This window comes from Canis aureus, chromosome 14 (assembly GCF_053574225.1).
Source record: "Canis aureus isolate CA01 chromosome 14, VMU_Caureus_v.1.0, whole genome shotgun sequence".
NCBI lineage: Eukaryota > Metazoa > Chordata > Mammalia > Carnivora > Canidae > Canis > Canis aureus.
In genome coordinates, this window is record NC_135624.1 from 10036880 (window position 1) to 10049751 (window position 12872).

General features: G+C 37.3%; 1 long non-coding RNA gene across 1 annotated transcript in view; it reads left to right on the top strand.

Annotated features, from left to right (window-relative positions):
• The first annotated feature begins 3045 nt into the window (after nt 1-3045).
• The window catches only part of LOC144282835 (uncharacterized), a 55935-nt gene continuing 46108 nt past the window's right edge, over nt 3046-12872 (top strand). The window contains exon 1 of the long non-coding RNA XR_013351247.1: nt 3046-3209. This is a non-coding gene — a long non-coding RNA (uncharacterized LOC144282835). The remainder of the gene's footprint in view (nt 3210-12872) is intronic.

Consider the following 12872-nt stretch of genomic DNA (forward strand, 5'->3'; position numbering starts at 1 on the left):
CTTCTTGCTGCTGCAATCTCCAAAGACCCCAAAAACTCAGGGAACACCTTTACTAAACTCTGAGACTACCAAATATTTCAGATCTTTGCCTTGGGACCATGGGAAGAGACTGCATTATGGAATTATAGATTGGAGGAGGAAGTGATACTGTTTTTACCTCCTTAATGTTCAGATGCACAAAGTCCCAGGATTAAACATTTACATCAAGCCTGCTTTTCTGGTCTCCTGACACCCAGAGCCATGTCCTCACACTGTGCTGCTGAGTCTTCATCATTCTGGATGTTTCAGAAAGTGTGTGAATGTGAGCATTCATTAATTGACTACACTGTGATTGGGGGGCAGCTCTACAGGAGGTTGTGATTCAAACAATTAATTTAAGACAAAATACTGGGCTCTCAAAGCAAGCAGTCAGCGTATAAGGACTTGTGGCTAGAGTGGTCTGTGAACACCATTCTCAGCTTGCTGTCTCCTTTAGAGCCAAAGTATGCTCTTGAAGATAACAACGGGAACTAAAAGAAGATGAGTCCTTTTCCCAACTAAGTTTGGGACATCCTGAATTAAACAAGTTAAATGCATTTGTTATGTTTGACCTTATTGGAACTTTGGTTAATATATTTCAAAGTGAGAACTGCAGTATGCAAGTTTCCCAAATATTTTGATAATGGATTTGCATATATACATGTATATATAAAATATATGAGATTGGCATATCCTAGAAGGGTTTTGAAAATTACGTGGCTCATGATGCTGTTTTTTAGGAGCTAAACTTCTAGCTGGTTTATTATTCACCTTGCTTTTTTTCTCCCTTTATTAAATGATTTCAACTTAATTGCTTATGTATTCTGCAAATGTTGTAAGCAAAAGGGAAAGTAGAAACACTCAGGACTTCTCCTGGTTTACTGTTTTAGCTTGTCGAGGGTTGCAAAAAATGTTTTAAATTTAAACAGTCATACCCATGTTTTCTTGAATCTGGCATCTCCTTGCACAATCCAGAGACTAAAATGAGAATTCTGGTACTGGGGAAAACTTCTTGGAGAAAAGATATCTAATGAGGAATTGAGTTATGTTTCTGTGGGGTGGTGTTTAAGAGAATTTTTTTCTATTATTTCCTTAATAAATCCTAAATAAGAAATTCATTACTCTAGATGTGTGTTAGCTCAGGCAGCTGTAACAAAAATATGGCAGTTTGGGTGGTTATCTTAAACAACATAAATTTACTCTTCACAGCTCCAATGGCTAGGGAGTCCAGCAACAAATGCTGACAAACTGGAGTTCTAGTTTGCAAATGGACACCTTTTTGTTGTATTCTCACAAGGCAGAGAGAAAGAGGAAGCAAGCTCTTAGACCCTTATCACCTAATTATCTCTCTAAGTCCCCATCTCCAAATACCATCACACTGGAAATTAGGGTTTCAACATGTGAATTTTGGAGAGACACAAACCTTCAGTCCATAGCAAGGTGAGTTGTACAGGTGCATCTATTTTGGCTTTATGATGATGTGATGATTGATGACTCAGGTTAAGCAGAGACCACCCAAAAAAAAACTCTCATATGGGTACTGCAGTAAAGATGGGCAGTATGCCAACATAGAAGTCAGGAGCTGGGAGTGCTAGTTTATATTCTATCAGCTGAGCATGCTGAGTGACTCTGGGTCATGGCTTTTCTTTCCATATTGTGGGAATCTGCTTGCTATAGTGATGTAGGAGATTTCTGATTTAAAGATCAATGTTTTTTTTTTAAAGCTTTGAGAATGAAACTGACATTAACATAAGTATCAGACTCAAAACCTATGATACACCCAATTTATTGGCAATCACGGTCTTATCATAAAGATGGATTGTTCTACTGAAAATATGAAAGTCCTGAATCATGCCGGTTGTACAGTTGCCAAAAGAACTCTTCAGAAAGAGTAGCCATGGAGACCGCACACCAGATGTCTCAAGGGGTGTATAGAAACATCTAAAAACTAACCATCAAAAGGATTGCTTAGCAAACACTAGAAAAGGTAAGAGTCTGTGCTTACCTTGTGGGTGAAATAAGAATCTTTTTGGTTGTTATTGCTAGTCTTGACAGTTTAAGCAGATGGCCTAAAGGCAAAAGTCCCAACCTCAGAGCAGGCTCTCTGTGACTAAGTTACAGCTGACATCTGTGGTCTGATCTGTGAGGATCCTGTAATGACCAAGAATCTTTAGTCTGAGTTTAGTGACAGTACCATCTCAGACATCCGTAGTGGCATGAAATGCTCTGCTGCCATCAGTTACGTTATTTGATGGTAAATCTATCTAGTATAACTTTAGAAAGACTGTACAGAGCCTTGCTAATAGTTTCATATGATCAGTATACAAAATATTTTCAAATGAAGCAACTGCTTCAATTGAAGCAACTGCAGATCTATACCAGAGAGATTTTCACTTTCTATATCCTTCATTCATGATTTCCATTATTGTCCAATCAATCTGGTTATATTAAATCTTGTTAAATTGAAAAATCCCAGCACTTATGAAATGATAAATATTTGTTGAACGAATTGTTCATCTATTAGAAACTGAGGCTTCTAATCTCTGGAAAGGAGAGTATTCATATTAAAAATCAATATTGAGGCATGTAGGTGAGTCAGTTGATTAAGCTTCCAACTCTCATTTTTGACTCTTGTCATGATGTCATCAGGGTCTTGGGATTGAGCCCATGTTGGGCTTAGCACTCAGCATGGAGTCTGCTTCAGAATCTCTCTCTCTGCCCCTCCCCCTGCGCCCATGCACACGCACTCTCTCTCTGATATAAAGGAATACAATCTTTTTAAAAAAATCAATATTAAAAGCTGTGCTACTCCTTGTCTCAAAATCCCATACTTGCAGTGTGCTCCTCCACTTCTATATAATTCTTCCCTACCATATTCCCTTTCCTTTATTTCCTTCCATTACATTGCTGATTTATTCTGATTTGTTCTGATTCAAGATAAACAATATCTGATTTGTTATGATTCAAGATAAACAATATCTGCTATCTAGTAGCAAGAAGCCAATGTGTAACTTCTGTGTCAAATGACTCCCTTCCAGATATTAAGGGTCCCCATTGCCTATTTGCTAAAATCAAACTGTCCTACTTATATGCGTAATCTGACTCCACCCTGTCCAAAATCCTCTCAATTCCTCTTTTTCTTCTATCACTAGCCTTGGACCATTCTAACCTTCCTCTTTATCAAATAACAGGTATGTTGGGAACTTTACTGCTAGAGTTCTTCCAGTCTTTCTCCTGGAATCACTTAGGCCTCAGCATAAATATTCTATCCTCCGAGAATATTGCTGTCTTTTCTGAGTTCTTATTCCCCTATTATTTTCTAACACTTCTTTCTCTTTGTTTCTTTCAAAGTTCTAAAGTTTCAAACTGCAAATAGGTCACAGTTCATAATTTTTTTGTTTTGTCTCCTTTGTTCATTTTTTGGCTTCAGTTTCCATGTTTGTCTCTTAATATTCTCATATACAGCTACTAGTGTGTGTTTTCGTATGTAGTTGATACTCATAATGCTTAATGAATAAGTTAGTAAAGAATGGTTGGATGTTCTATTAATTGTCCTGTAAATTTGAATTTATAGTTTCCGGGATATAACAGTTAAGGATTTTAGTTTTATAATGACAATAATTGAGATTTTGATGCTTTGAATCCCTATGTGTTATGATTTACTTTAGCAAATCGTCAGTTAGTTCTCATTTTTCCATTACGCAAAATGTTACTCTTTATTGATAGGGGACTTGTTTGCATTTAACCAAACACGTTTAGCCATTAGTCAATCATCAGAAGCCTAATCAATAATACTAATACGCAAGAAACTCTAGAGGACTTTCAGAGCCCACAAATTTTCGTTATTATATAATGCTATCTTTTCTTGCCAAATAGTAATTCCAGAACTCAGTGTCATTTTTAAAGACATTTTAAAGATAGTAGCTTATCTTTATTGCATTAAAGTAGAACGTTTTGAAATAGGACACTGACTCAATCAAAATTTAAATAAATGCACCAGAATATAAGGTTTTCAGTAATATGACATTATGCTAAACCTGAGTGGATCATAAATTAGTATTTAAACTGTCTTATTAGTACAGTTTAAATACTGATAAGACAGTTTAAAGGTACAACATTAAATTATCATGGATAAAGAATTGGATTCTATTTCTTCGAAGGTTTTTTTCTCATTGCCAGGAACTCTTAATTACTTTGAGCTCTAAAAAATCCCATCTGCATCAACATTTCCCTGATGGCATTCCTATTTTGAACATGTCTTCTGAAATTATTTATTAAAAGATTGTTTTGAGGGAAGTAAAATGCAGTCTCAATCACAGCATAAGTAAATATCTCTTAAGAATGTTTAATCATTTAAGATTTTTTTTTTGCAGAAAACAGAGGTTCAAAAGAATGCAATATGATTACTATATATCAGCATAAAAATGGATTCTACAATCATAAAAAGTATCCCTGATCAGGAGATGATCTTACCAACATATTTAGCCTTTTGCTCATTATTTCCAGAATGTGAAATAGTGCTATTACTGGAACCATTCTGGAAAGTATTTTGCAGGGGAAAAGGAAACGGGGTGCTACCAAACCTCTCATAATAATGATTGTGACGATAATAAGAGTCAATAGTTCTTGAGGGCTTGCAGTGTGCTAGACAGTGTGCTAACTAGTTTATATGCTTTGGTTAATTTAATCCATACCACAGTTATGGAGAAACAGTGATCCCAATTTGTGAATGAGAAAACAAAGGCTTTGAGAGGCAAACTCTTGCCTCACCACATCCCCAGCCAGTTGGTGACTGTAGCAGTCTGCAGCTAACCAGAGGAGCTGAAATGGTTGGGAGAAGGAGACATAACTCAAAGCTCCCTCACTCAGCAGAAAAAGACAGAATCCCTGAGGACAAGTAACAGAAAGGAGAAAGAGCAGCTCCAAAGATAATGTGGTCTTTTAGAAGAAAAAATAAATGAAAAATATTGCTTTTTAAAAAATTTTTAGACTTTATTTATTTATTCATGAGAGACACAGAGAGAGAGAGAGAGAGAGAGAGAGAAGCAGAGACACAGGCAGAGGGAGAACCAGGCTCCACACAGAGAGTCTGACATGGGACTGGATCCTGGGTCTCCAGGATCACATCCTGGGCTGAAGGCGGCACTAAACGGCTGAGCCACCCCCGTTGTTAAAAAAATTTATTTACTTTATAGAGAGAGAGCGAGCAAACATGGAGGGGAGGGGCCAAGGCAGAGGAAGAGAAACTCCAAGCACACTCCACTTGGAGCCCAACTCAGGGCTTGATCTCAAGACCTGAGCTGAAACCAAGAGTGGGTTCCTCAACTGACTGTATCACCCAGGTGCCCCAGAAAGCATATTGGTTTAGCAGAGGGATGGCCAAAGAAACCCAGAAAGACGGTGGGCTCTTAAATACTGAGAGAATGTGTCCCACCTACATTGTTTTTATTAGTATGTGGGGAAACAGCAGAGTAGAAATGGGAAAGGCAGGTATGCTTATACCCTGGTTGTATCCTGATATGAGGTGAATTCTGGGAAGGCATCCTTCTTGAAATGGTAAGAGAAAAATGATGGGGGAAGAAGGTGGCTCAAGGGTATAAATAGGAACTGTTTTTGATTTGACGATTGATCAAGACATAATGGCTAATTTTTACTGCACTATGGATGAAGTTATGTAATAATCATTATAAATTTTGCTGCCAGGACTATTATCATTATTTTATAAAGGAGAAAATAGAAGTGATTTACCTGAGCATCCACAGCTATTCTATGGTAGGACCAACAATCCAACCCTGGGAGGCTGATGTCACAGCAGTACTACCCATCATCATGTTACAGTCTGCCAGATCATGGGGAGTGAGATTCTGAGAAGAGGCAAAGATAATGTTGCTGTTTTTAAACCTGCATAAATGGCCAGTGTGTTTATTAAACTGGAAAGACCTTTATGTTCATTTTGCTTTGACTTTCATTTTTCAAGATGGGACTGAAGGACCAAAGAGGTAAAGTAACTTGCCTGAGGTCACATACGGAGCTCCTGCTGTGTGATAGAAGGAGCAGAGATTCCAACTTCATGAGACCAGCCAGGTCCAAGGCTTAGCTTTACCAGGTACCAGCTGGAAGCCACTTCTTATCCTTGGATCTCAGCTATATCATATGAAGGTAGCAATTCTGATATCTACCTGATCAGATGTCATTCTACCTGGAGCAGAATTTAACATGATACTAAGAATATAAGCTTCAAGATTCCTCACTACATAATTCCCTTTTAGGGATCCATGCCTAATTTTGTATTCACAATTTTAATTATTTTTTTCCACCAGAAATATATAAGCTTCACACAAAGGTTGGATCTGTTCTGGATCTCTTATTACTGGGGTGGTTAAGATGGCTTTGTTTATAAACCTGAGCTAAAAATCAAGATGATCTGACATCCAAGCCAGATTTCCTTCCATAGATAACAATGGATGCCTCTTCTCTCCTGTTTCCAAATTTCTGGAGCTCCTCTCACAATCCCTTCCTCTCACCCTACCTATCCCCTTTTCACTAATATCTGAGCACCCCAGACAACACACCTAGATAGTTTTATTGGCTATAAAAATAAACCTTTCCTACCATGAAAATACTGCAGGTGCAATCAAAATCTTCCTTTTCATTATATTTTCTTAATTTTCTTAATGTTAAATATCTTTTAAAGCCAACATGTGCAAGACAAATGCTGCCAAGTTTTAAATCCCATTTTTACAGCTTAGAAGAGGATATTGATTAAAACAAAGGACTAAGAAAATATGTAAAGGTGGATTTTGCAGCTGCTGGGCTGGCTCCTGACTTCCTGCACAGCCAGGCTCCCACTCTAGTCCTGTTTGGAATCTGAGGATGGAAGTTGTACCCCACGAAGCCTGGCAGACATTACTTGGGGAAGTGAGATCATAGTCACTAAAATTGATTTACTTCATAAATCTCAATTCTGAAAAAAATGTTTAGCCAAGGTTGTTAAAATGAAATATGGAATTATGAGCTATGTTTCAATTTTCATGGTGCTTCAGTTGAATTCAACAGCAGTTAAAATTTTATACCTTAAAAATATTTGCATATTTCACAAGTATAAATTCATCTCTGGACGGCATAAAGCAGACTTTCTAGTTAATGAAGTATTTCAAATGCATTTAGTCATCTCATAAAATAAAGAAAAATCAAATTGTTGAGTTTTAATCATCGTCAAGGATACTTGTCCAATATAGTTTCTTGCAGATGGTTAAAATCCCTTTTCCCGTAATGCCTATTGGCATTACAGCAAGAATAGTCTTAAAGTATGTTAATTATTTATATTAATTATTCAAATATGCTCCTCTCCTAAATAATAATTTGCCAAGTATTAGAGCAGTTACTCTGGATTTTCTGCTGCATATAAATGAGCGCATGAATGATTTAATTCCAACTCATTTAACTTCACTGTGATACTCATAGTGTTGAAAAGTTTAAAGAACAGGGTTTTATTTTGTTTCTTAAATCATGATGTGGAGAAGATGAGTGGGTAAGTAATATAAACATGATGCAGACTTAAAGTAGAGTGCTAGAGGGAATGTGTGTTGTGGTGCTTGCTGTTTTTTGGATGCCCCAGAGAAATCCGCATGTCTTCTGAGATTGTCTTCTCCTCTCTCATCGCTCATCTTAGCTCTGTGGGGTTCAGAGGTCAAACTACTCTGTGACTCCTGATTCTCACATCTCTTCAGGTCCTACTAAAAAACAGGGGACCAAAACAACAAAAAAACCTGTGCCTAGCTGGATAGATTTTTTTCCTTTCAGCCTCAAGCCATCTGGCTGAAAGTCTGACTAGCATACAAACGAGAAACGTTTTCAAACCAATCAGTCCATAATATACAAATGTGTTCTGGTGTCCAGAGATTTCATTACAAGTTCCCAAAGCAAGGCAGTCATGACTTTCCTGAATCCCCACCCCCAGCAGCCTATGACTTCAATAATGAAGGATAAGATAGTCTTTCTTCTAATCTAGGCACAGCCAGAGTGCTTCCTGACAAATGTAAATAGATCCTATTACTGTTCCCCTTAAAACTCTACTTTGTGCTTAGAACAGAATTTAACCTCCTTAGCTGTCTCATAAGTTACTTCTCTAATCATGCTCCTCTAGTTCCACCTCATCCCAACTCAATTCTCTTCCTTGCTCACTTTATTCCCTTTCCTTAGCTGCTACCATTTCTGGGGAGTCAAGCTTTCTCCTTGCCAGAGGTCTTTGCAATTGTACTTCCCTGGGTCTGGAATCCTCTTTCTTGCCTCTGCACAAGTGGACATGCCCAGCCAGCTTCATAGCTCTTTCTTCCCCATCCAGTTAGTCTCCTTGGCAGCATCCACTTTCCTTCTCCTACACCCACCTCTGATTTATCACAAATATTCTCTTGTTTTTGTGACTTGTTTGTACTTTATTGTCCATCTCCCGTTGAGGTTCTCTTTAGCACTTTGGCACCCAAAACAGCTCCAGGAACAATATATGTATTCACAAGTTTGTGCTGAATCAATTTAAAGAATATTTACAAATGGAGAGAATAAAGGAAAGAAGAAAGGGCATCAGTGAATGACATGGTGAAGATTAGCCTTATCCCAAAAAACTGTAATATGGACACAGCAAAAAGCTCATTAGAAAATCAGAAAATATGCATTACATAATAACACTGAAGTATCCTTTTCTACATTTATGTTATTCTATTCACTTTTTCACAGATCTTTTTTTTTTTAATTTTTATTTATTTACGATAGTTACACAGAGAGAGAGCTAGAGAGAGGCAGAGACATAGGCAGAGGGAGAAGCAGGCTCCATGCACTGGGAGCCCGACGTGGGATTCGATCCCTGGTCTCCAGGATCGCACCCTGGGCCAAAGGCAGGCGCTAAACCGCTGCGCCACCCAGGGATCCCCTCTATTCACTTTTTTAAAGCAATCTAAATATTGAGTAAATAAAATGGGTTTTAGGTGGGCTCTCTGCAATGTTTTTCTAAGAAATAATTCATTGTAGAACTTGGCCAAATTGAATCTTAAAATATTATAAACTCATCTCTTTGTTTCTGAACAATACAATTTTGGTCCAAGTTTTAAATATTACATTTATTTCAATTTTTTGGTGATGGATGTTACATGTACTTTTATATTTTCCTAAGTTTTGACTTTTAACAAAGTTCGGTGCCATATTCATGCTCGGAGGGAAAAAAAAAGTTAAATATCTTTTTGTTTTGTTTTGTTTTGTTTTTCAAACTCCATCCTGTCTTCTTTTTAAAAGAACTTGGTCAAATAGGTCTTGTATTACTTATGACATAGGCCAAGCTGTTCCAACAAAGAGATAACACAAATTCAGCTGCTCAAATAAGATAAATGTTTGCTCTTCTCTCATTTCATGGTCCAGAAGTAAGTGGTTCGAGGCTTAAAGGGAAGCTCGGAAAACCTCAATACATCCAAAGCAGCTTCTCCAGTTCTTTTCATCATGAAACCTGAGTCAAAGAAGGATTATATAGATGGAATTAAATAGACAAGGAAGACTATGTTCAAGTGAACAATGCTGATTGTATATTGAAAAGTTGCTAAGAGTAGATGTTGAAAGTTCTCATCACAAGAAGAAAAATATGTAACTATGAAATGATGGATGTTAACTTGCTGTGATGATCATTTCACGATATACACATATATCAGATCATTGCATTATACACCTTAAACTTATATGTTCTATGTCAATTATATCTCAATAAACCTGGTGGGAAATGCTATTGCATTAGGAAAGAGAGAGAGATTGAAGGTGAATTTTTAAACACTGGGGTGAACTATTAGAAAAGTACTGGAGGTTAGAGGTGGGAGTGTTGCTGATCAATGTGATTAGACCATCTGTGTGTGCTAATTGGTGCTTACCCAAGTTAGGCTGCTACCCTCCCACAGAGCCTGGGGAATTGGGAACTATCTTTCTTGATGGTTACATTTCTAAGGGAAAGTCTTTGAGAAAGACATTCCTAAGTACTAAAGCTGGCAAGAGGCTGGGAGATTTACAATTCAAAAAGGCAGAGAATTTACAAGTTTTTAAAAGAAAATGCTTCATATAGTTTATCTTCTATCACTAGAAGAGCATAAAACTTCCAGCTTTCTAGCCACCTCTTATCCAATCAACATGATGTCATATAATGGATTAATGCAATGTTCTGAGAAACTCAGACAGTCTGAATCTCTTCAGACTGTATTATGACAGAGGGCAGGAGAGTTAACATAGCCCTGAAGCAAAAGCATAAATGAATGTGTTTGTGCCAGTCACGTAAATGCAAACTATGTCTGATCCTCTTATCTGACCAGAATAGGAAAAATGCATTCAATAAATCAATGGCTGCATACCATGAGAACATGAGGCTTTTTAAATCTGTTCTAGCGATGATACTACATTGAGCACAACAACTGCACTCAGGGTTTCTACTTGTATGAGCTTGAAGCAATCTGTACTATAGTCATTCTCTAGTGTCTGTCCATTTCTGCAGGAGCCAGACTGGCAAACTAAACAAAAATGGTGTAGGAAACACCACTCCAGCATCCTTTAGGGAGTTAATGGTGACATTAATCTCTGCTAATCCCCACCTGAGTATAATATTAAGAAGAAAATGGTTTACAGCAATTACAGGAAAAAGATACAGTAAATTGCTAACTCATTCATCAGAGGAGGAAGTATAATCCATGGAAAAAATACAGGTCAGAAAGACCAAGGCTTGAATGTTTTAGCCACGTGGCCTCATTACTCTCTCCATGACCTGCTATAAATTATTTAGCTTTGGGTCTCAATTCATCTACCTGTCCACAGGCTTAGTAATTGTCTCCAATCAGTGTGAAAGTATGGGAGGCTATTAAATAAACAGAATATAGAAAGTTTCCTTAAGAATGGTAGATATTGGTGCCGTGGAAATATATTGGGTGGGCTACCAAGACCTGAAAAGGAAATGTATGTAATTCAGTAGGAGTGGATAGGACCTATTACTGACATTTTATCTGTGCATTTATGTGAGCTACTAAAATAATGGTATTAAAACCTTCAACCATGTGATTGTGAATATTTCCTTTTCTCTGGGCAACTTATCCAAATTCGCTTTATATATTTTGAGGTTATGCTATTAGATACATACAAATTTAAGATTTTTCTTATGAACTAACCTTTTATGATTATGAAATATCAGGTTTTTTTTTTATTACTCTCTCTTGCTTTTTAAAAAGATTTTATTTATTTATTCATGAGAGATACAGAGAGAGAGGCAGAGATGTAGGTAGAGGGTGAAGCAGGTTCCCCACAAGGAGCCTGATGTGGGACTTGATCCCGGATCCCGGGATCAGGCCCTGAGCTGAAGGCAGATGCTCAATTGCTGAGCCACCCAGGCAACCTCCTCTCTTGCTTTAAAGCCTATTTCATCTGGTATCTATATATCCCCAGACAATCTTGTCTATACCTAGTAAAGTCTTGTCTATTCAGTAATATGTCTTGCCATAAAGTCTAGTTTTCTAATATTATTTTACTATACTAGCTGTCTTGTGGCTAGTGTCTGCATGGTAATTACTGTGATAAGTGCTATGAAAGAAATAAAAAAATTTGCAATGAGATAGCAATCAGGTGCAACTTTAGATAGAATGTCAAGGAATACCTCTGTCCTAGGAAGAGAGAGCTAGATATTGAGAAAGTACCAGCCAATCAAAGATCCAGAGAAAGAACATTCCTTATAAAGATATCAAGAAATCCCACATGGCATAAAGCACTAGCTCTAGTCCTGTAATAGGAACAAGGCCTGTTGGTGAAGAGTTGTAAGTGAGCTAAAGGCAGAGTAGCTAGAGAGAAGTTCAGAGCTAGGTAGGAAGTAGATAGTGCAAGACAGTATAAACCAGGACCAACAAACATTTTCTGTAAAGGCTCAGATAGTAAATATATGCTTTGCACTCCAAATGATTTCTGTTGCAGTGACTCAATTTGCCACTGTAGTGCAAAAATAATCCTAGATTATGTGTAATTGACTGAGCATGACTGTATCTCAGTAGAACCATTTACAAAAACAGGCAGTGGACTCAACATGGCCTGCAGGCTGTAGTTTTCTAACCTTTAGTATGAACCATGGTAAGGATTTGGATTAGTCTAAATGCATTGGGACATGTTTAAGGAGGTATCTTTGTTGCTATTACCTTTGTTTTCTTGATTGTTTAGTATGAGAGTCTGGTATACATATTTTCAATTGATAAAATATGATGTTTCTTATTTACAGTCCTACCAGTGTGTCTTGATTAAAGAGTCTTACTTGGTAGCTAGAGATTGGGTAATAGGAGAATAAGTGGAAGCAGAAAAAGCAGATAGGGAATTATTATAGTGCTCACTTAAGATGTAAGATCACTTAGATTAGAGTAGCTGAGAGTGGACCTAGAAATCCAACATATAAACTGATGAAAGAAGAGAAAGGACTTGATGATGGATTCTATTTTGGAGGTGAGGAAAATGCATACATCAAAAATGACTCTTTAGTAGTGGAATTAAATGACAGAGAAAACAAAATTGAGCAGGATAAAAATTTTATCTTACACATGTTTTATGTTTGAGATGCCTATTAGACATCCAGTGGATATGTCAGGTAAACAGTGGATATGGAACTCAGGAAAGAGGTTTTGGTTAGAAATATTAGGCTGATATTCATCTCATTTTCACTTATTTACAGAGACCCCAGTTTTTACATGGTTCTATCTGGTATACCATTTGTAATTAGGCAAAGAGAAAGTTTAGGGGAGAGAAAATAAGAATAACAAGCACAGACACCGACCTGAGGCCCACCAACTTGTAAGGTTCAAAAAGAAGAA